The sequence below is a fragment of the Saccopteryx bilineata genome, chromosome 1, assembly GCF_036850765.1.
Source record: "Saccopteryx bilineata isolate mSacBil1 chromosome 1, mSacBil1_pri_phased_curated, whole genome shotgun sequence".
In the NCBI taxonomy this organism is placed as follows: domain Eukaryota; kingdom Metazoa; phylum Chordata; class Mammalia; order Chiroptera; family Emballonuridae; genus Saccopteryx; species Saccopteryx bilineata.
In genome coordinates, this window is record NC_089490.1 from 146,900,891 (window position 1) to 146,922,889 (window position 21,999).

The 21,999-nt window shown below is 42.2% G+C and overlaps 1 protein-coding gene across 2 annotated transcripts in view; it reads right to left on the reverse strand.

Moving 5' to 3' along the window:
• Positions 1–21,999, reverse strand: part of LOC136333268 (zinc finger protein 699-like) — an 89,893-nt gene that overhangs the window by 19,262 nt on the left and 48,632 nt on the right. The window contains exon 7 of one of the 2 annotated variants that reach the window (XR_010731000.1): positions 21,119–21,380. The exons of the other annotated variant lie outside the window; for it this stretch is intronic. The gene's annotated coding sequence lies outside the window, so the exon portion shown is untranslated. Of the gene's footprint in view, positions 1–21,118; positions 21,381–21,999 lie in introns of those variants that run through there. 2 annotated transcript variants of the gene reach the window in all.

Genomic DNA, 21,999 nt, shown 5'->3' on the forward strand with positions numbered 1-21,999 from the left:
AAGAAATAAAAGGCATCCGAATTGGAAAAGAAAAAGTAAAACTATCATTATTTGCAGATGATATGATATTGTATATAGAAAACCCTAAAGTCTCAGTTAAAAAACTACTAGACCTGATAAATGAATTCGGCAAGGTGGCAGGATATAAAATCAATACTCAGAAATCAGAGGCATTTTTATACACTAATAATGAACTGTCAGAAAGAGAAATCAAGGAATCAATCCCCTTTACCATTGCAACCAAAAAAATAAAGAACCTAGGAATAAATCTAACCAAGGAGATTAAAGACTTGTACTCGGAAAATTATAAAACATTGATAAAAGAAATCAGGGAAGATATGAATAAGTGGAGGCATATACCATGCTCATGGTTAGGAAGAATAAAAATCATTAAAATGTCTATATTACCCAAAGCAATTTATAAATTCAATGCAATACCAATTAAAATACCAATGACTTACTTCAAAGATATAGAACACATATTCCAAAAATTTATATGGAACCAAAAGAGAACACGAATAGCCTCAGCAATCTTGAAAAGGAAGAATAAAGCGGGAGGTATCACACTTCCGGATATCAAGTTATATTATAAGGCCATTGTACTTAAAACAGCATGGTACTGGCATAAGAACAGGCATATAGATCAATGGAACAGTACAGAGAACCCAGAAATAAACCCACAGCTCTATGGACAACTGATATTTGACAAAGGAGGTAAGGAAATACAATGGAGTAAAGTCAGCTTCTTCAACAAATAGTGTTGGGAAAATTGGACAGCTACCTGCAAAAAAATGAAACTACACCACCAATTTACACCACTCACAAAAATAAACTCAAAATGGATAAAAGACTTAAATGTAAGCCGTGAAACCATAAGCATCTTAGAAGAAAACATAGGCAGTAAGCTCTCTGACATCTCTCGCAGCAATATTTTTGCTGATTTGTCTCCACAGGCAAGTGAAATAAAAGACAGGATAAACAAATGGGACTTTATCAAACTAAAAAGCTTCTGCACAGCTAAAGACAATAAGAACAGAATAAAAAGACAAACTACACAATGGGAGAATATATTTGACATTGCATCTGATAAGGAGTTAATAACCAAAATTTATAAAGAACTTGTAAAGCTTAATACTAGGAAGATAAACAATCCAATCAAAAAATGGGCAAAAGAAATGAATAGACACTTCTCCAAAGAGGACAAATAGATGGCCAATAGGCATATGAAAAAATGTTCAACATCATTAATGATTAGAGAAATGCAAATTAAAACCACGAGATATCACCTCACACCAGTCAGAATGGCGCTCATCAATAAAACAACACAGAGTAAGTGCCGGCGAGGATGTGGAGAAAAGGGAACCCTCCTGCACTGCTGGTGGGAATGCAGACTGGTGTAGCCACTGTGGAAAAAAGTATGAAGATTCCTCAAGAAATTAAAAATTGAACTGCCTTTTGACCCAGCTATACCACTGTTAGGAATATACACCAAGAACACCATAGCACTGTTTGAAAAGAAGAAATGCACCCCCCATGTTTATGGCAGCATTGTTCACAATAGCAAAGATCTGGAAATAGCCCAAGTGTCCATCAGAGGACGAGTGGATTAAAAAGCTTTGGTATATATATGTACTATGGAATACTACTCAGCCATAAGAAATGATGACATAGGATCTTTTACAACAACATGGATGGGCCTTGATAACATTATACTGAGCGAAAGAAGTAATTCAGACAAAACTAAGAACTATATGATTCCATACATAGGTGGGACTTAAAGATGAGACTCAGAGACATGGACAACAGTGTTGGGGTTACAGGGTGGGGGGAGGAGAGGGAAGGGGTTGGGAGAGGGGAGGGGCACAAAGATCATGGCTTTTCAGCATTTGCCATATTCCCCCTTTAGTCTATAGACAGACAGCAAATATTTACTTATGGTGTTTCCACTATAAAGACTGATGTGTTAGGGACAAATGCTGATGAACTATTTCAGCAGTTCCACCTTCTTCAAAGATTTATATGTCAACATAGAGCTCCATGTTTCATAGGACATACTCAAGCTCACTCCATGCTCCCTGGAGCTTTAGCACAAGGGAATGCCCTTTTTTTTCTTCTCTTATTTTTTTGTTGTATTTTTTCTTTTATTTATTTATTTATTTTTTGTATTTTTCTGAAGATGGAAATGGGGAGGCAGTCGGACAAACTCCCACATGCACCTGACCGGGATCCGCATGGCATGCCTATGGGGGGGCGGGAATGCTCTGCCCATCTGGGGTGTTGCTCTGTTGCAACCAGAGCCATTCTGGCGCCTGAGGTGGAGGCCATGGGGCCATCCTTAGTGCCCGGGGTGGCTTTGCTCTGGTGGAGCCTTGGCTGCAGGAGGGGAAGAGAGGAGCAGAGAGGAGGGAAAGGGGGAGGGGTGGAGAGGTAGATGGGCGCTTCTTCTGTGTGCTCTGGCTGTGGATCAAACCCGGGAATCCTTCATGCCAGGCCAATGCTCTACCACTGAGCCAACTGGACAAGGCCTAGGAATGCCCTTGTTGATCAAGCTACCCAAAAGAAAATTATATGGAGCAACCATGACAGACCGAGCAAGTCAGTCTCATACTATTCATCACCAGAACACTTCAGCCTAGTGTAAACAGTTTCAACTTTCCCAGGAAGCAGCACGGCAGATTGGGAAATCCTGTCCAAGGGGTCCTATACTGCCCCTTCATTTGGAGTTAACCCTCAAGGACCCCTACCAGGACAACTTTGGCAGATGGATGTTACTCATAAACCTTCATTTGGCAAACAGCCGTATGTCCACATTACAGTAGATACATATTCCGGATCTATAGTAACCTCTGTCAGAACAGGAGAGGCTGCTAAGCATGTTATAGCTCATTGTCTGTATGCATTGTTCTATTATTGGATTTCCTAAACTGGCTAAACTGAAAATGCTCCTGCATATGGAGCAAAAGCATTTACTGTGTTTTGTCATGCTTACAATTTTTAAAGTTAAGGTATTATTAAAGTGTACTCAGCAAACATTTTAAGGTCAAGTTAAAAAAAAATTTTTAAAGAAGGTAGTCATATCCTGGAACTCCTACGGGTCTACCATATCATGCTTTTTACTTAAAAAAAAATGTACATTTCGTTTGAATGCTGATGAACAGGAGACACCAAATCTTTTTCGCCTGCAAACTACTACCTTCTTTATTAGATCCAGCTAATAACACTGTTTTGTCTTTTTCTAAATAGCTCCAGATATATGGAAAAGATTTATATAGGTGAATGGGGATCCTCAAACCCCTCAGCGAGATCTTCCGAGCATGGCTTTTAAGATACCTAGAGGCAGAAAAAGCCCAATAGAGATCAGGGGAACTACCAGCTTTTAGGATACACCCTTAAAGGCTCCAACGCCCCAAAGGGGTCTCATCGGATGCCATCTGGGGCCTGCTTCAATAGTGGAAAGGAAGGTCATTGAGCTAAAGCCTGTGAGGCTTACATGCCTCTGCTGTGAGGAAACAGGGACACTGGAAGGTAGGCTTGCCCCTCACTCTTCTAAGGGAGGGTTCAGTCTCTTCCAGCCCTGCTCCAGCCAACTATGACCTAACCTTGCCCAGAATGCTGGGGTTTGCCACTGAAGGCTGAAGGTGCCCAGGGCTGTTGGCCCCATCTACGACACTGTGGACAAGCCTAGGGTATTTCTTCCAAGAAGCAGGTAAACTGATCTCATTTGCACAAGGGCCACTTAACTATGTTTTGCCTGAATAGTCAGGTTTTTTATTCTTCCCTCAAAAATCTCTGTTGTGGATGTTGATAGTCCTATTTTCTGCTGCTTTGCTTAATATATAGTGTTTCCTTTCTCCCTCCTACCTCAATGCCCCCCTCATATTTTAGGCTGAGACCTAGTCCTAATTTAGAGCTCTCTTTCCCCCTTTTGCCAACTTCTATTATGAATCTACCTTTGCCACCCAGCTTAGTGTATCCCAAGGTTCTCTTTACCATGCCACAGTCGCAGAGCTCCAGGGAAGAGCAACCTGGTCTCATCTTTCCAGGCAGAGGAGAACAGAAGCTCCATATCCACACAAGCTGCATATGGCTTTTCCTGTCTACCTGAATCATTACCAGCTAGAAGCAGCGGTCATTGGGACTTGGACATGAGCTGCAAAGTATAGAATGGTGACAATTCCAGTGCCATGCAGACTTTTCCTGTGGGGAACTTCCCTGGACTCCTGCTCCCTGTGACAGCTCCTAACAGACTGAACTGTGGTTGGGTTGCATTTTTCAGGGATTTGGCATGGTGATGAGCCCAACTTGGACTTGGTGAACATGTTAAGGACACTACTCTTTTATGGATTCTTGCTGTATTGGCCAAGAGTTTGCTTAAAGGTTTTTAATCACTGTAAAAAAAATAGAAGACTGGATAAAGAAGATGGGGCACATATACACCATGGTATACTATTCAGCTAGAAGAAATGATGACATCGGATCACTTACAGAAGAATGGTATAATCTTGATAACAGTATGCAGAGTGAAATAAGTGAATCAAAAAAACAAGAACTGCAGGATTCCATACATTGGTGGGACATAAAAACGAGACTAAGAAACATGGACAGGAGTGGGGTGGTTATGGGGGGTGGGGGAAGGGAAGGAGAGAGAGGGGGAGGGGTACAAAGAAAACTGATAGAGGGTGACGGAGGATGATCTCTCTTTGGGTGATGGGAATGCAACAGAACTAAATGACAAGATAACCTGAAAATGTTTTCTTTGAATATATGTACCCTGAATTATTGATGTCACCCCATTATAATAAAAATTTATTTATACAGTGAAAAAAAAAAAAGAAAAACTAAGGTGCCGCAGTGAAGAATTGATGCTTCTCATCTCTCTCCCATCCTGTTTGTTCCTATCTGTCCCTCTGTCTGTCTGTCTGTCTGTCTCTGTCACACAAAAATAAAGGCACAGATGGGTTCTGTGTACTCAACCCTAGGCTGTTTTCTTCTTCACTGCAGGCTGAAGTCCATGAGCTCAAAAGCCTGCTGGCACTAAATTCAAATTTTTATACATCCCATTACTTTTAAATAATCAAAATAGTAAAGCACATTTTAACTCATTTAGAGTCTGCCTGCTTTGTAGACCCTGTGAAATCACACTGACCATCTGTTGAAGATTGATTGGAGCCTTGTGGTTTTAAGATCTCAAGGTGCTATGGCCTCTTAGAGCTTTCTGATCCAGCAAGTCCCCTTACTGGGCTTGTTAGTAACATCATTTGGATATATAAGTCCCATCCAGATCCCCCACTCTCTCTGCTTTCTGGCCCTCTTCCCTTTTCTGATTGGGGGCCCTTTGTGCATAAACCTCTGGATGGTTCCAAGCTGTGAGGAAATTCTTTTCTCTTGGCAATCCTTTTCAAGTGCCACCTGCCAATGAAAAGACAGTGGTAGACAGTAGTTAAAGTAGACACTGAGTGAACCCCACCACCACCACAAATTTTGTTTGGATGTCAAAGCTAATGTTGCCATACACAAGATGGTATGAAAAGGTTTAATACATTCCAAATGACCCTTGGATCAGCAAGGTGAAATAACTCTATTTCTAAATGGCCATCTGTGGGTCAAATAAGTTTGTAAATATGATGTATATGTTTGTTCTCTTATAGTTTGTATTGGGTGTGGGGGACAGGCTGTAAGCAGGCAGGGTTTTTATAGCCTAAGGCAGGGTTTGGGAACCTATGGCTCATGAGCCAGATGTGGCTCTTTTGATGGCTGCATCTGGCTCGCAGACAAATCTTTAATAAAAAGAATAATAACATCAAAAATATAAAACATTCTCATGTATTATACGTCATTCATTTCCTACTGCTTATGTTCATGGTGCGGGTGGCTGGAGCCAATCACAGCTGTCCTCCGAGAAAACACCAAATTTTTATTGGATAATGTGTAATGTACATGGATCGTTGCGAGGTCAGGAAGTAAACTTCTCTCCTTTTAATCAAATAGCTAGCTAATTGCAGAAACCCTTTTGACAAAGAAGATGGCTTAAAAAAAAAAAGATGGGGCCCTGGCTGGTTGGCTCAGTGGTAGAGCATTGGCCTGGCATGTAGAAGTCCCCAGTTCGATTCCCAGCCAGGACACACAGGAGAAATACCCATCTGCTTCTCCACCTCTCCTCTTCTCCTTCCTCTCTGTCTCTCTTCCCCTCCTGTAGCCAAGGCTCCATTGGAGCAAAAGATGGCCCGAGCGCTGGGTATGGCTCCTTGGCCTATGCCCCAGGCACTGGAGTGGCTCTGGTTGCAACAGAGCGATGCTCCGAAGGGGCAGAACGTCGCCCCCTGGTGGGCATGCCGGGTGGATCCCGGTCGGGCACATGTGGGAGTCTGTCTGACTGTCTCTCTCCGTTTCCAGCTTCAGGAAAAAAAAAAAGAAATAAAAAAGATGAGGAGTATTGCACTTTTCAGCAGGAATGGACAGAGGAATTCGCCTTTGTGGAGAGAGCAGGTTCTTCAGTGTGTCTAAGATGCAATGATAAAATTGCATCGATGAAATGGTCAAATATAAAGCAGCACTTCAACACACGCCATACTACATTTGCATCGAAATATCCAGCAGGGGACAGCAGGAAAAAAGCATGTCAAGAGCTACTACTGTTAGAGTGCAGGCTAGTCAGCAGCAACTCCATGGTTCAACCCAACAAGTTGACTGGAATTCGGCTAGCTTTGCTGGTGCTTTAGCAATTGTGAGAAACAGAAAGCCATTCACAGATGGGGAGTATGCCAAAACATTTATGCTTGATGTTGCCAATGAATTTTTTAATGACTTTTTGGATAAAGACAAGATAATAAAACAAATAAAAGACATGCTTCTGTCAGCAAGAACTGTTCATGATTGTACCATCATAATGGCAAATCAAATTGAGGCAACACAAGTGAAGGACATAAATGCAGCACCATTCTTTTCTCTTGCTTTGGATGAGTCAACAGAAGTAAGCCATTTATCCCAGTTCAGTGTGATTGCAAGGTATGCTGTTGGTGACACACTACGTGAGGAAAGTCTTGCTGTTTTGCCTATGAAAGAGACAACAAGAGGAGAGGATTTATTCAAGTCTTTCAGTGAGTTCGCTAAAGAAAAGCTCTACCAATGGATAAACTTATTTTAATGTGTTCTGATGGAGCTTCGTGCATGGTGGGGAAAAATAAAAAGAAACCCATCCTAAGTTTTCACTGCATCCTACATCAGGAGGTGCTTTGTGCTCAGATGTGTGGTGAGCAGCTTGGTGAGGTGATGTTGCTGGTCATTCGGGTAGTCAACTTTGTTATTGCTTGAGCTTTAAATGATCACCAGTTTAAAACACTGCTGGATGAAGTTGGGAATAATTATCCTGGTCTGCTTCTGCACAGCAATGTACATTGGTTGTCAAGAGGGAAGGTGCTCAGCCATTTTGCAGCTTGTCTGAGCAAAATCAGTACTTTTCTTGAAATGAAAAACATCGAGCATCTTGAATTAGGTAACACTGAGTGGCTCCTGAAGTTCTACTGTCTCATGGACATGACTGAACATCTGAACCAGCTCAGTGTGAAAATGCAAGGCATTGGAAATATAGTCTTATCCCTTCAACAAGCAGTGTTTGCATTTGAAAACAAGCTGGACCTCTTCATCGCTGACATTGAAACATGTCATTTACTACACTTTGAAAAACTGGGAGAGTTTAAAGATGCATGCACAGCAAGTGACCCTGCTCAACATCTTGATCTCCAGCAGCTAGCAGGCTTCGCATCTAATCTCCTGCAGTCATTCAAAGCGTGCTTTGGAAAATTTTGTGAGCACACTCATCTTTTTAAGTTCATCACCCATCCACACGAGTGTGCAGTGGACAGCCCCGACCTGAGTTACATCCCCAGTGTCTCTGTCAGAGATTTTGAGCTACAAGCTGCTGACCTGAATGCCTCAGACATGTGGGTGAATAAGTTCAAGTCACTGAATGAAGATTTGGAAAGACTTGCACTTCAGCAAGCAGAGTTGGCGAGCAAACAGAGGTGGGGAGAAATGAAAACACTTCAACCCGTGGACCAGCTGATTGTCAAAACTTGGAACAGGCTTCCCATCACATACCACATACTGCAGCATGTGAGTATTGCTGTACTGACAATGTTTGGCTCTATGTATGCATGTGAGCAGTCTTTCTCACATCTAAAGAACATTAAGACTGCCTGACCGGGCAGTGGCGCAGTGGATAGAGCATCAGACTGGGATGCAGAAGACCCAGGTTTGAGACCCCAAGGTCTCCAGCTTGAGTGGGGCCTCATCTAGTTTGAGCAAAAGCTCACCAGCTTGAGCCCAGGGTCACTGGCTCGAGCAAGGGGTTACTTGGTCTGCTGAAGGCCCATGGTCAAGGCACATATGAGAAGGCAATCGATGGGCAATTAAGGTGTTGTAATGTGCAAGGAGGGGCTGGTGATTGATGCTTCTCATCTCTCCGTTCCTGTCTGTCCCTGTCTATCCCTCTCTCTGACTCTCTCTCTCTCTGTCTCTGTAAAAAAAAAAAAAAAAAGAACATTAAGACCAACCTTCGATCATGTTTAATGGTTGTAAGTCTCAATGCCTGCATGAAGCTTAACCTCACCACATATCAACTAGACTACAAAGCCATCAGCAAAACAATGCAGCACCAGAAGTCACATTAATGGTAAGAAGTACTTTATTCATCATTGGTTAGCAACAGCATAACAATATTATTAAAAAGAATTCAGAGACTTATTGTACTTTAAAAGTGTTGGTCTTACATAAAATGCACACATTTACTTGTATTTAATGTTAAACATATTGTATGGCTCTCACAGAATTACATTTTAGAATATGTGGCATTCATGGCCCTCTCAGCCAAAAAGGTTCCCGACCCCTGGCCTAAGGCTTAGTTTTAATACTAAGCCTTTCCCACCCTTTTAATACTAAGATCTTCCCAACACTAAGCTTTTCCCCACACCCATGACTGGGGTGGTTGCATTTTGTGAGGTGGTACACTTTTATGAGGAACTCTATTTATGCCTCAGATAAGTGGCTTTGTATCAGAGACTTCCTTATTTGTATACTTGCTTAAAGGCTTTAATTTCTACACTATCAAATAAGGGAGACCAGGGGCTCTCTCTCTCAGTTCCTGAAATTAGCATTGTAGAGGAGAAGCAGCCAAGATGGCAAAGTGCTGAAGAAGAAGTCAGTTTGTGCAGAGAGAAGGAAATGGGCAACAGAGGTGAATAAGGCTGGTCAGATAGAAACCTTTGATTCTAGGAATACTCAGATAAGTCAGTGACTTTGGGAGTCCTGAATGGAAAGGAAAGTGTTTTCCCACTGTGTGTATTTCTCACTCACTGAATGTGAGCTACAGTTAAAAGGAAATGGCCCACCAGTCCTTGGCTCTGTTGTTTTATTACCTTTTGTCTGAATCAAATGGAAACCTGCATGGGACAGGTGGCTGTGATGATGGCTGTGGCTACTGGCCTGACACCATCCAACATCAGTTTTTGAAGTCACTAGAGTCAAATTATGCCACTATCAGCACTAGAGGCACTGTGACTTATTAAAGATTTCATAGCTAAGAGATTACTTTTCCTTGTACAAGCCTCTGTAATTGTAAGGCCAGTGGTTTCCACCACGGCCATGCATGTTATCATTGGATTTGGGAAGATGGTAAAGAAACTGTGGAGCTGAAAAGTGGTGGATCATTCCCTTTATTAAAGTCTCATAAAGGCAGATGAGCAAACAGGCAAGGAAAATTGCTTCCCTCTCCTCAGGGCTCCCAAGACCCAACTCAGTCTCTGGTTGCACCATCCAGACCCCTTCTCTGGATTTACCCTCTGGACTCATAGGACTTAGCCTTTTCTCTCTGGGCTCTCAAGCCACGACTCAGTCTCCCGTTCCACAACCCAAACTCACTCTCTGCACTCACCCTCTTGTCTCACAGGCCCCCACCAGCCTCAGCACTCCCCAGTAAAAACAGGCAGGGAGAAAATACTCTCTCTTCCCCACAAACAATAGCAAACAATTGCCCCTCCCCATGGTGGGAGGCAGTCCTCAATTTGCATTCTGCCACCCAGAGGGCTGGCACCCTCAGCCTTCCATTAGACTATATACACATGGCGCTGCCCAAATACAAGTGAGTTAACCTAAAAAACACTTGATACAAACTTATTTGCCCAACAGCAATACTCCAATTCTCTTTTAAAATGGAAATGAGTATTGTTTTATAAAAAACAAGGTGTATACATTCTATGTGTAGAGGCCTTTAATAGGAATATAGAACAAGCACACAGTTCAGTGCCCTGAGGCAAAAGCCACAGTAGTGTCACTGACAGAAAGTACTGCACACAGTATGTGCTAAACACAGCACACAATAGAGATAGAATCAGCAAGTGGAGTAAATATCTCAAAAGTAAGCTACTTCCCTTGCCCTTTAGTAGGTTTAAAATAAGAAGTTCTTCTTCCTGACTTCCTCATTTTTGTCTCAGCTTCCTGACTTCCTCATTCTTCTCTCTGCTTCTATTTGTGTATCAATAAATACCCCTAGAAACAGGGGGTCAAGACTGTTCTCATGAAATCTATATAGGTAAGGTGACCAATTGTCCTCCTTTAGGGAGGACAGTCCTTCTTTTGTAAATTCTGTCCTCCCTCAAAAACTGTCCTCCTACATGTCCTCCTTTTTGATATTGGAAGACTAATCTGTAAATGTCCATATTCTATAGAAGCAGAGTCAATTCACTGAGCTTGATATGACATATTTGTATCTAAATCAGTACTTTTTCTTACAATTATTATTAAAAATTAATAGGCATGTAAGCATAATTACAATATAAAATATTATAAGTGTTTTTATTATGCATTTATCATATTAGAGTATATTATTGTTGCCATGAATAAAATGTTTCTTTTATTTACAACATTGTTTTCTTCAATTTATTTTTGTCCTCCTTTTCACTGTAAAATGTTGGTCACCTTAGTATAGGGCAGTAGTCAACAAACTCATTAGTCAACAGAGCCAAATATCAACAGTACAATTGAAATTTCTTTTGAGAGCTAAATTTTTTAAACTTAAACTATATAGGTAGGTACATTCCTTATCGAGGTAGGGCCTACACATAATATTTTGTGGAAGAGCCACACTCAAGGGACCAAAGAGCTGCATGTGGCTCATGAGCCACAGTTTGCAGACCAGGGGTAGGGAATTGTGAGGTAGTCTGCCCTAGGTCCCTGGGTGCACTCCATCTGGTCTCTGAGTAGTTACTGTCTCTGTGACATTGTGAAATAATTCTTTGGGGTTGACAAAGGGAGAATACCAAACAGGTTCCCTATGTCTGAGTCAGACTGGTTAAAACCTGGTTTCATTTCATTTGATCCCATGATCTCCTACAAATTACATTAAAAGTCTATAATTTTTTATCTTCTGTAGAATAACAATAATGTGTGACAATACAGAAGGAAAGATACAAGCTACATAGCACTTGATTCAGAGCCTGGCACTTGGGAATCTTTAATAAGGTTCATGATATCATGCTTATCATCACCTGGCATCATTTGCCCACTCATCTGGATCATCATCATCATCATCATCATCATCATCATGAGTTTGGAATGCTTAGGGGATAATTTAGAGAAACTCACTTTCCATCTCTGGTGATAAAGATGCCTACAGGAGGACATAGACCCAGTATGGGAGGACAGCAGAATACTGAATCAAAAGTCTCCAAACCTTACTGTAAGGTTGGTTGGCAATGGAGGAAGGTCACGTGAGGAACCAGGTCTGGGAACTTTGGCTGGAACTGCCCACACCCAGGCCCGCCAAAAGAAACTTCCCAGGAGCCCTTTGAAAAACAATGACTGTCAGCCAATAAAATTACCATCATATCAACTCGCCATCACCCTACTGACCCTATAGATTACTCCCCAGTGGAAGAATCCATGTGACTTCTCTGGCCTCGTCTCGCGGACGAATGATCCTTGTCTAAGATGCACTGTACTAAATAAAGCCTTTGCTTATCCACACTTGGTGGTGATGCCCTTCTTTCTTCTTCAGCTGGAAAAATACTTTACATTTGGTACCAAAACCCAGGAGGAGCTCAAAGTCCACAAGTGACCGCTCTTCTCCCCTTCCCTTCCAAGGAAGAACCAGGATCTCCGACCTCCCACCCACTTTGGCACGTGGTGCAGTAAGTCCCCTACCTCCAGCCTTCCCTCACTTCTTTCCACCAAGACTCCTTGTCTGTAATTGCAGTTGTGTCAGGGACCTCTTATCTGTTCTGAGTGCATGTGTGCCCATGGAGATGTCCTGGACACACCCACTCTACCTAACCATCCGGGGGCCAGAGTTTGAGTTGCAGGATGCCAATTCTCATCTCTGATCACTCTGAGGGCCAAGGGCAGCCATGGGGGGTACAGGAATCTAAACCTGACTCCAAAACATTCCTAAAGTGCCTTATCTGGAATCTCTCCCTGCTTAAAAAGGAAGAAACTGATCTTCTTCGATGTGGCCAGGCCACTATACCCACTGAATAATTGAACCAGATAGCCTCCTGAAGAGATTTTCAATTTTAACACCCTCACCAATCTAACTATTGCCAAAGAACTGGGAATTGGTTGGAGATCTCTTACATTCAGGGCTTCTAGTATTTGCACTCTTGTCATAATCTCTGTGCTGCCTGTTCTATGGCACAAGCCATTTTTGGCCAGAGAAACCTCACCTAAACTCTCCACTCCTGATCTTTTCTCCTTCACCAACCCCCAACTCTCTCCCCCTCTTGCCTGACCCCTGGGGGTGCCCCTCTCTTGGGACCCCTCTCTGGTCCCTCTGTAGACCTCTTTCACTCAGGTCTCTTCCCTCCAGGAAGCCCCCTCCCCTTGCCAGCCATGAGCCCCTCCCTTCTCCACTATGTTCTTAAGCCCCTCCCTCATCAGGCCCTCTTCCACTGGCCATTGGCCCTCATGCAGGTTTTCAGGGCTCCTGACCCCACAGCCAAACCCCAGTCTTCTTGCAGGAAGGCCTGGTCCTGTCCTGTTTCTGCCTTTGGTGTTTCTGGCTGGATCTGGGTACCGGGCTCCCCAGGAGCCCCCCCCCACTTATTTTCAATTCCCAAACCCCTGAGAACTGATGAATGTGGCATCTAAATTTTTAACGGTCATGGCTAGTAGAAAAAGGCCGAGGCTGCTCACCAGGCAGCAGAAGGTAATGCTCCAAACCTAGGCTCCTGTGGCAGCCCTGAGGCAGGCAGAGCAACAGAGGCAAGGCATAGAATGTGCCTGACCCTAGTCCAGGCTACAAAGAGAAACCCCACCAGAAACTTGCTTTAAATGTGGCAAGGAGGGTCACTGGTCCTGGCAGTGCCCCTGCCCAAGGCCACCCACTAAGCCTTGCCCTAACTGCAAGCAGCCTGGTCACTGGTGGAGTGATTGCCCTCTTTGGGCAACAGGCCCTTCCTTAGCATCTCTATGTGGAGGACAAGCCACCCAAATGAGAGGCCATGCCAGCCAGGCAGGCCCATCATTCAAAATTCTAAGCCTCATGGACAACTGACACAGCCCAGACTCGAAGACCCCCCATCACCCTCGCCAAGCCCAGAGTAATGCTACAGAAGTGGGACCACATCCATGAGGTTTCTTGAGTCACAGTTAACCAGATATGCAACTACACCCATATATGCAACTCCCCTCAGATTCACCATCTTCTGACCTCCCCCCCTACAACACCCCTAACCAGCAAAAAGTAGCCAGATCACCAGCGGTGCCCCTATTTAACATAAAAGGTCAGAATGTGAGGTCGGTTGGCAATGGAGAAATGTCACTTGAGGAACCAGGCCTGGAAACTTTGGCTGGAACTGCCCACACCCATGCCTGCCAAAGAAACTCCCAGGAGTCCTTTGAAAAAGAATGACTATCTGTCAGCCAATAAAATTTTACCATGTCATATCAACTAGCCATCACCCTACCGATTCTATAAATTACCCCCCAGCAGAAGAATGTGCACGACTTCTCTGGTCCCATCTCGCAGACCAGAGAACCTCGTCCAGGATGCACTGTGCAAAATAAAGCTTTTGCTTATCCACACTTGGTGGCTACACCCTTTTTTCTTCCTTGGCGGGGAAAATAACTTACACTTACCAAAACCAAGAACATGAACAGAAACTGTATATTGGTGATTCCCATTTAGTTCCTTCAACTATCCTACATATCCTGCTGATTAGAATACAGTTCTCCCCCAGTCTCTCTGTTGCAAAAAGGGAAACTTGATGGAGGATATCAGAAGATGCTCAGGGCCCTGGCCAGTTGTCTCAGTGGTAGAGCATTGGCCTGGCATGTGGATGTCCCAGGTTCAATTCCCCATCAGGGCACACAGAAGAAGTGCCCATCTGCTTCTCCATGCCTCTCCTCTCACTTTTCTCTCTTTCTTTCTCTTTTTTCTCCTCCATTCCTGTAGCTGTGCTTGATTGGAGAGACTTGGCCCCAGGCACTAAGGATGGCTCTATGCCCCTCCACCTCAGGTGCTAAAAAATGGCTCTGGGTGCAATGAAGCAACAAAACAATGCCCCAGATGGGCAGAGCATCACCCCCTAGTGGGCTTGCCAGTTGGATCCCAGTTGGGGCATATGTGGGAGTCTGTCTCTGCCTCCTCTCCTCTCACTAAAATAAAAAATAAATAAAAAATATGCTTAGACAACTTAATTAATAGAGGAAAGAGAATTTATTAGTAGCCAGCAGAGCATGTGAGCTACTAGCACCAAAGCACAAGCTCCCAAATTACATTTTTTTACAGGTTATATACCTTTACAGTATCCAAGCCATAGGTGCATGATTTCTTTGTTTAAGGTTTCCCAGGACTCAAGGAGATGGGAGGGGGAGTTTTGATGGGGTCAGCAAGAAGGAAGGGGTTTCTGGATCATGGTCATAGCTACATAAAGATCCTGCTTTTCTTGCTTTCTTTTGCAAGCAGCTTTAAGCAATCATTTAGAGAACTATGGGATGTAGTTAATTTCTAACTGGATGACTCAGTTATCCCTGCTGTCTCCTTTCCCTTGTATTCTTTCCCCTCTCAAGGGAGAAGGAAGGCTTGCACCCTTCTTACTTCCTGTATTCAGAATCTCCAACAGCACTCACTGCACTGTGCCACTTCCATGCCAGGGCATGAAAGAGGGATGACATTCCATCATCATTCATATGCCTAGTATGTAATGCAAGTTCAGGCCCTGTCCTCAGGACTGCAAGAAGACAGTCAGGCATGTACCTCTTGATGCATCCATTGACCCTGGGAAGAGAAGACACACAAACAGATCTAACTGTACTGAAACAAGTAAGTGAAGGGCTGCAGGACACAGGCTGCTTATTTGATGTTGTGTGGAGTGAAAGCTTAATTCACAGAGCTCATCGTTAGTCAGATTGGTCCATATTATCCCAGTCTCTGAAGACTTGTTAATTTTAATGTTAATAATAGGATGTATTTAAGAATAAATATACTGTGTTACACATTACTGATATAGATGTAACTAGCCCTACAATGTCGTGGTCCAGCCATGATGAGTCTATTATGGGGTCTTCAAACAGAAAAAGGTATGGAGTTAAATAAATGATAGACAGAGACTTAAAGATATATACATAAAGATGGGTTCAGGAGAGTGGCACGGTGAACAGTCTCTACTATTCCTGAGCCATAACATGGCTACTCCCAGGGAAGCATTTGTTTCTATTCAGGGAAAAACATAGCCTATTAGCGATTCAATTGTTCCCAAGACAACCACCACCATACCATTTAAATCTAACTTTATTCCAATAAGAAACTAGCTTCCAGTCTCTTCCAGAGAACATGGGTGGAACAAGTGAGAATCAGATATAGCTCTTTGTTAATTAGGCAGATGAGGTGGGGGGTTGGGCCCAGAACCTCTGTCCCCAAGATATCCAGATTGTAAAAATACCCTGTTTATATTTCAGTCCCCAACAGATTCCCCTTTTGTATTTTTTAAAACTTCAATTTGTGTGCTGTGATTCATATTTATCTGAATTCCCATGTTCCACTTTGGAGGCAGACTAGAAAAATATAAAATAAACAACAAAATTAAAATAGCCAATGCTAACAGATACTATAACAAGTGTCCTTATACAATGAAGTGAATAAAGCTTATTAGATTATCAAGCAAAATCTTAACTAATACAACAGGATCTAAAATAAAATTCTTAGTCTTAAATGTCCTTAACATGTTAATGTAATTTCACCAAGTCTATGTTGACACCATCACCACTTCATATTATTTGTAAATGTAACCCAACCCCACTTCAGTCTGAGAACTGTCCCAAAAAGCAGGAGTCACACACATTCAGGAAAAGTCCACAAGGTCCACAAGGCACTGGAGTTATGGTCACATTTCCACACTTTAAAGCTAGAGTACAAGTCCCAATGACCACTGCTTTTAGCTGGTAATGATTCAGGTAGACTGGAAAAACCATCTGCAGCACGTATGGAGATGAATTTTCCATTTTCTTTAAACTAGAGTGATGAACTTATGGTGCCTTTCCCTGGAGCTCTGCAACCATGGTGTGGTGAAGAGAACCTTGGGATACACTATGCTGGGTGGCACAGGTAAATTCATCTAAATTAGGAGCAAGTCCCAGCCTAAAATAGGCATGGGGCATTGAGACAAGAGGAATAAAGGAGATACTATACATCCAACAAAACAGCAGAAAATAGGACTATCAATACTCATCACAGAGATCTTTGAGGGATAAATAATACCCAAATACTCAGGCAAGGCATAGTAAGTGGCCCTTGTGTTTAGAAGAAATGAGATCAGTTTACCTGGTATTTGGAAGAGATACCCTAGGCTCGTCCATGGTGACATGAGATGGGGCCAATGGGCCTGGGCACCTTTAGCCTTCAGTGGCAAGTCTCAGCAGGCTGGGCAAGGTCAAGTCACAGATAGCTGTAGCAGGGCTGGAAGAGACTGAAACCTCCCTTCGAGGAGTAAGGGGGCATCTTACCTTTCAGTGTCCCTTTTTCCTCACAGCAAAGGCATGTCTCTGGTGGGAGCTGAGAAGCCTGGCAGGCCTTAGCTTAATGACCTTTTCCACTCTTGAAGCAGGGCCCAGATGGAGTCCTATGAGGCCCCTTTAGAGCATTGGAGACTTTGAGCTGCTACTTTGCCTGATATCTTTTTGGGCTCTATTTGCCTTTTCTGTTCCTCTCTTGGTTATTATAAATCTTAAAAGTCATGCTCAGAAGATCTTGCTGAGGGGCTTGAGGGCCCAAATCTGCCTATATAAACTTTTTCCATATTTCTGGAACTGATTGGAAAAAGACAAAACAGCATTAGCTGGATCAAATGAACGAGTGTAGAAGTTTGCAGGAGAAAGAGGTTTTGTGTCTCCTGTAGGATTCCAGAATCTGTCAGCTGCTAAATAACCCTGTACATCAGCATTCAAAAGAAATTTTTTTTAATAAAAAGCATGATAAAAAAGATTTGCAGGAGTTCTAGGATATGACTCCCCACCCCCTTTTTAAATATTATTTACAATTGACCTTTAAGCATTTGTTGAGCACACTTTATAATACCTTAACCTCAAAAATTGTAAGAAATACTTGTCTTTATGTTAACCTCTAACAAAATATAGTAAATATATTTTCAAGTAACTGTCTATACTTATTAAAACATTTCTACCCCATTAATTAACAAGCAATTTAAAGAGTATATAAAAGCTGGAAAATTTTAATGTGGCTTTCATTGTTTTCCTATATTAAAAAAAATGTACACCTTTGTTAGGTAAATCTACTCTGCCTCAAGCTTTGCAGCTGCAGCAAGCAGCCTGAAGTTTGAAGCAGTTTAGCCAAAATTTGCAAGTCTTTAGGATCCACATTCCATTCTATTTAAATTTAAATGAGTGCACTTTACTTGTTCCAATTAAAATTGTAGATTTGTAGGGATAATATTTTTATAATGTTAGAGCTGGCATATCCAATTTTTGCATGCAAGAACTTAAAAAAAATCACATTTAGACAACATTAAACAAAGACCAAACACAAACAAGAATCAGACAAAGAAAAATCAGACAAATTAGAGAGAAACCCGGGTTTTTCGAGATTAGAACGTGGCCTGCTTGATCTTTATGCAGGGCTATTTTGATAGGAACATAAAGGATAGAAACTAAACAGAACTCTCTCAAAAAGTTTCAAGAATGGCCATTTATGAGAATCTGTTTAGCCATATCCAAACAGGCATTCCCTTCACCCTCTTTTCAGGCATAGAACAGGAAAGAAATAAAATAAGTTTAGAGAGAGAATAATGAGAAAAAGCTGTAATTTCCCCAAACTCTTAAGTTTTTTTATTTACTAAAGAAAACCAGAGAATAACACAACTTTAAAAAGCATCTCAGCCTTCTAATTATTCTTAAATTCTAACAGCTGCTACAACTGGCAGCCGAAATCTCTCCATTTCAACCCCTGCCAAAAGGCAGGTTTAGCTTATCTGGGAGAGGAATACTTTTCCGCCCCTCTCCTGGGGCTGGGCCTCCTGGGCAGAGCCATGCCCCACTCACACAAAGGTCAGCCTGCCATAGAGCTGCCACTCCGCCACCCCCATGGCCACCAGGATCTGGGGCCCAGGGCCTCAGTGGCGCCTCCTCTGTTGCTGCTGCTGTACATGAGCTCTCAGGAACCGCACATTCCAGCACAGGAGGCTGCGCTGCACACCTGGCCCACGAGGCCTCTGCAAAATGTCTCTTCCTACCACGCATGTCCGTGGGACATGCCTCCTTCACTGCCTGTGCAAGTGGCCGCCTGTGCTTCCAAGAGGGGACCATGGCCAGGCTGTGCTGGCAGCTGCTTGGGCACAAGGGAGACATAGTCTCCGCAGCTTCTCTGAATTCTTTACCCCTCGGCATTATATCTAGACTTACACTAGTTCACCCAGTGTTTCCCTTTCCCACAATGTGGGCAAAGGTCTGGATCCTTAGGAGCCATCTAGTCTCCAAAAAGAGGCCGAGGATAATATTTGGGGGGAGCAAGGCAGTTTCTAGCAAAATGCCTCAACTCCCTGCATTGGAAACAAGATCCACTGGCATAAATATTTCCCTGACTTTCCTTTTTTTGTTTGCTTTGCCTTTTATCAAAATACCCTGGAATTCCTGCCTTAATGCCTGTGGCAAAAGCAAGGCCTTCCATGTAAGAAAGCCTAATATCAGTACATATTCTGATATAAACTTCTTTTTCTACCACTATTCTTTCAACTTTGGGAATCAGCCATGAAACAAATTCTTGATATTGCTCACTAGGACCTTGCCTAATATTGCTGAATTTCTTCATTTCTTCCTCTGCATCTCAAGCTTTATCCAAAGCTTGTTGGAGCAGGTTTCCAAAGGATCTGAGACAAAGACCTTGGGCTCATCTCCCAAGTTATTTTCAGACTCTAAGTTCTTCTCATATTTACATTCCTCTGTTTCTACCTCATTCTAATCAAACAACTTATTCTCAAATAAAAACATTTGTACAAAAATAAAAAGGTTCCTCACTTTTGAACCTATTTGTCCCATGGTTATTTACTCCCAAATTACTTTATTACTATACTCTCCCCCACACTGTACTTAAAACCTTCACTCTCTAAAAGCTTTATACTTACTTTGTGTGCTCACTTCTGGGGGAGTTCTTTTACCTCTGTTTTCCCTTATTTGTGCCCATGTTGGGTGCCAATTGTCGTGGTACAGCCATGATGAGTCTATTACAGGGTCTTCAAATGGGAAAAGGTATGAAATTAAATAAATGATAGACGGAGACTTAAAAATATATACATACAGATGAGTTCAGGAGGATGGCACGGCAAACAGTCTCTACTGTTCCTGAGCTGTAACATGGCTGCTTTCAGGGAAGCATCCGTTTTTATTCAGGGAAAAATAGTGGTCTATTAGCAATTCAATTGTTTCCAAGACAACTCAAAGACAACTTTCACCATACCATTTAAATCTAACTTTACACCAATAAGAAACTAGCTTCCAGTCTCTTCCAGAGAACATGGGTGGGACATGTGAGAATCAGGTAAAGCTCTGTTAACTAGGCAGGTGAGGTGGGTGGGGGTTTAGGCCCAGCACCTTTGTCCCCAAGATATCCAGATTGTAAAAATACCCTGTTTATATTTTGGTTCCCAACACTACAATAGAGCTAAATAAGAATCTACTAACAAAATGAATTTATAGCAGTAAGCCTTTAACTTACTAAATTCAGTTTGTTTCTTTTATAGCCATAATACAATATTACTAGTTTTGGTAATCACACTTATGTTTTCTGTAACAAATCAAATGTGTATAATCAATCCTGTACTTTCACCTCTGGCTAAGTTCTTATTACAGTTAAAAGGCCTGTTCCCCTCCAGCTGACACACACCAGGTTTAACATCCAGCAGAAAGAATAATCATCAACCCCCACCCTCATCCTCACTCCCACTGTGCTGAGGCTTGCACTTCTGGTTCCTGCTTGCTCAAGGTCAAAAAGGGCCGCTTGACTGTGGGAATCTGCGGAAACTTGTTACATAAAAAAAAAAAAAAATCTTAATTTATAAATTACTTGCTAGATTTAATTCATGTAACAACTAAGGGAGAGAATGAACTCCAACGTTCAGAAAGACCAGCTCTGAAAGATGTGTAGCCTTCATCAGTTATCTCAACAGTGCTGTGTCACCTCAGCAAAGTACTCTCAATCCCCTCTTTTGGATTTCTTTGTTCTGGTTTCCCTTATCCTCCCATTTTTTCTCCCTCTTTATAAATAAGGTGACCAATCATCCTCCTTTAGGGAGTACAGTCCTTCTTTTATAAGTTTGTCCTCCCTCAAAAAGTGTCTTCCTACATGTCCTATTTTTTGATATTGTAAGACTAATCTGTAAATGTCTGTATTCAATCAACACAGAGTCCATCTATTGTATGTGATGTGACGTATTTGTATTTGACATAATAATTTGTCAAGGATCAGTACAGTGCGGCAAGATGCAATTATGAGATACATGCACTCCACACAGGAGACCTTGAGAGAGCACGCAATATACTGAGCGTGAATATGGCTTTGCATACTTCTTACTGAAACATGATATAGCACACGTGACACTGTAGACCCATGATTATTATTTTATTTTATTTTATTTTTTTCAGAAACAGAGAGAGTCACAGAGAGGGATAGATAGGGACAGACAGACAAGAACAGAGAGAGATGAGAAGCACCAATCATCAGTTTTTTTGTTGTGACACCTTAGTTGTTCATTGATTGCTTTCTCATTTGTGCCTTGACCACAGGCCTTCAGCAGACTTTGTAACCTCTTGCTCAAGTCAGCAACCTTGGGTCCAATCTGGTGAGCTTTGCTAAAACCAGATGAGTCTGCACTCAAGCTGGCAACCTCGGGGTCTCGAACCTGGGTCCTCGGCATACCAGTCTGATGCTCTACCACTATGCCACTGCCAGGTAAGGCATGATTATTTCTTTCTCAGTGAATATTCAATCATAGACAGGTAAGCACAATTCACATTTTATTATTAATTCATTATCTATTTAATTATTTACAAATATGTATAATTTTATTTACAAATATTTTCTCAAAATTTGAGTTTTAAAATGGAAATCTAAGCTGAAACCATATCTATTTTTTTTAAGATTTTATTTATTCATTTTAGAGAGGAAAGGGAGAGAGAAAAAGAGAGAGAGAGAGAGAGAGAAGGGGAGAGGAGAAGGAAACAGCAACTCCCATATGTGCCTTGACCAGGCAAGCCCAGGGTTTTAAACTGGTGACCTCAGCATTCCAGGTAGATGCTTTATCTACTGCACCACCACAGGTCAGGCTGAATCCATATCTATTAATAACACATTTTAAAAACATTCACAGATACAGAAAAGATGAGGGAATTTATCATCAGAAAACCCCCACTCCAGGAATTACTAAAGGGGGTTCTCCAATCAGATACAAAGAACAAAAAAAAAAAAACCAAAGCCACAAGTAAAAGCTCCAAAAAGAACACAAT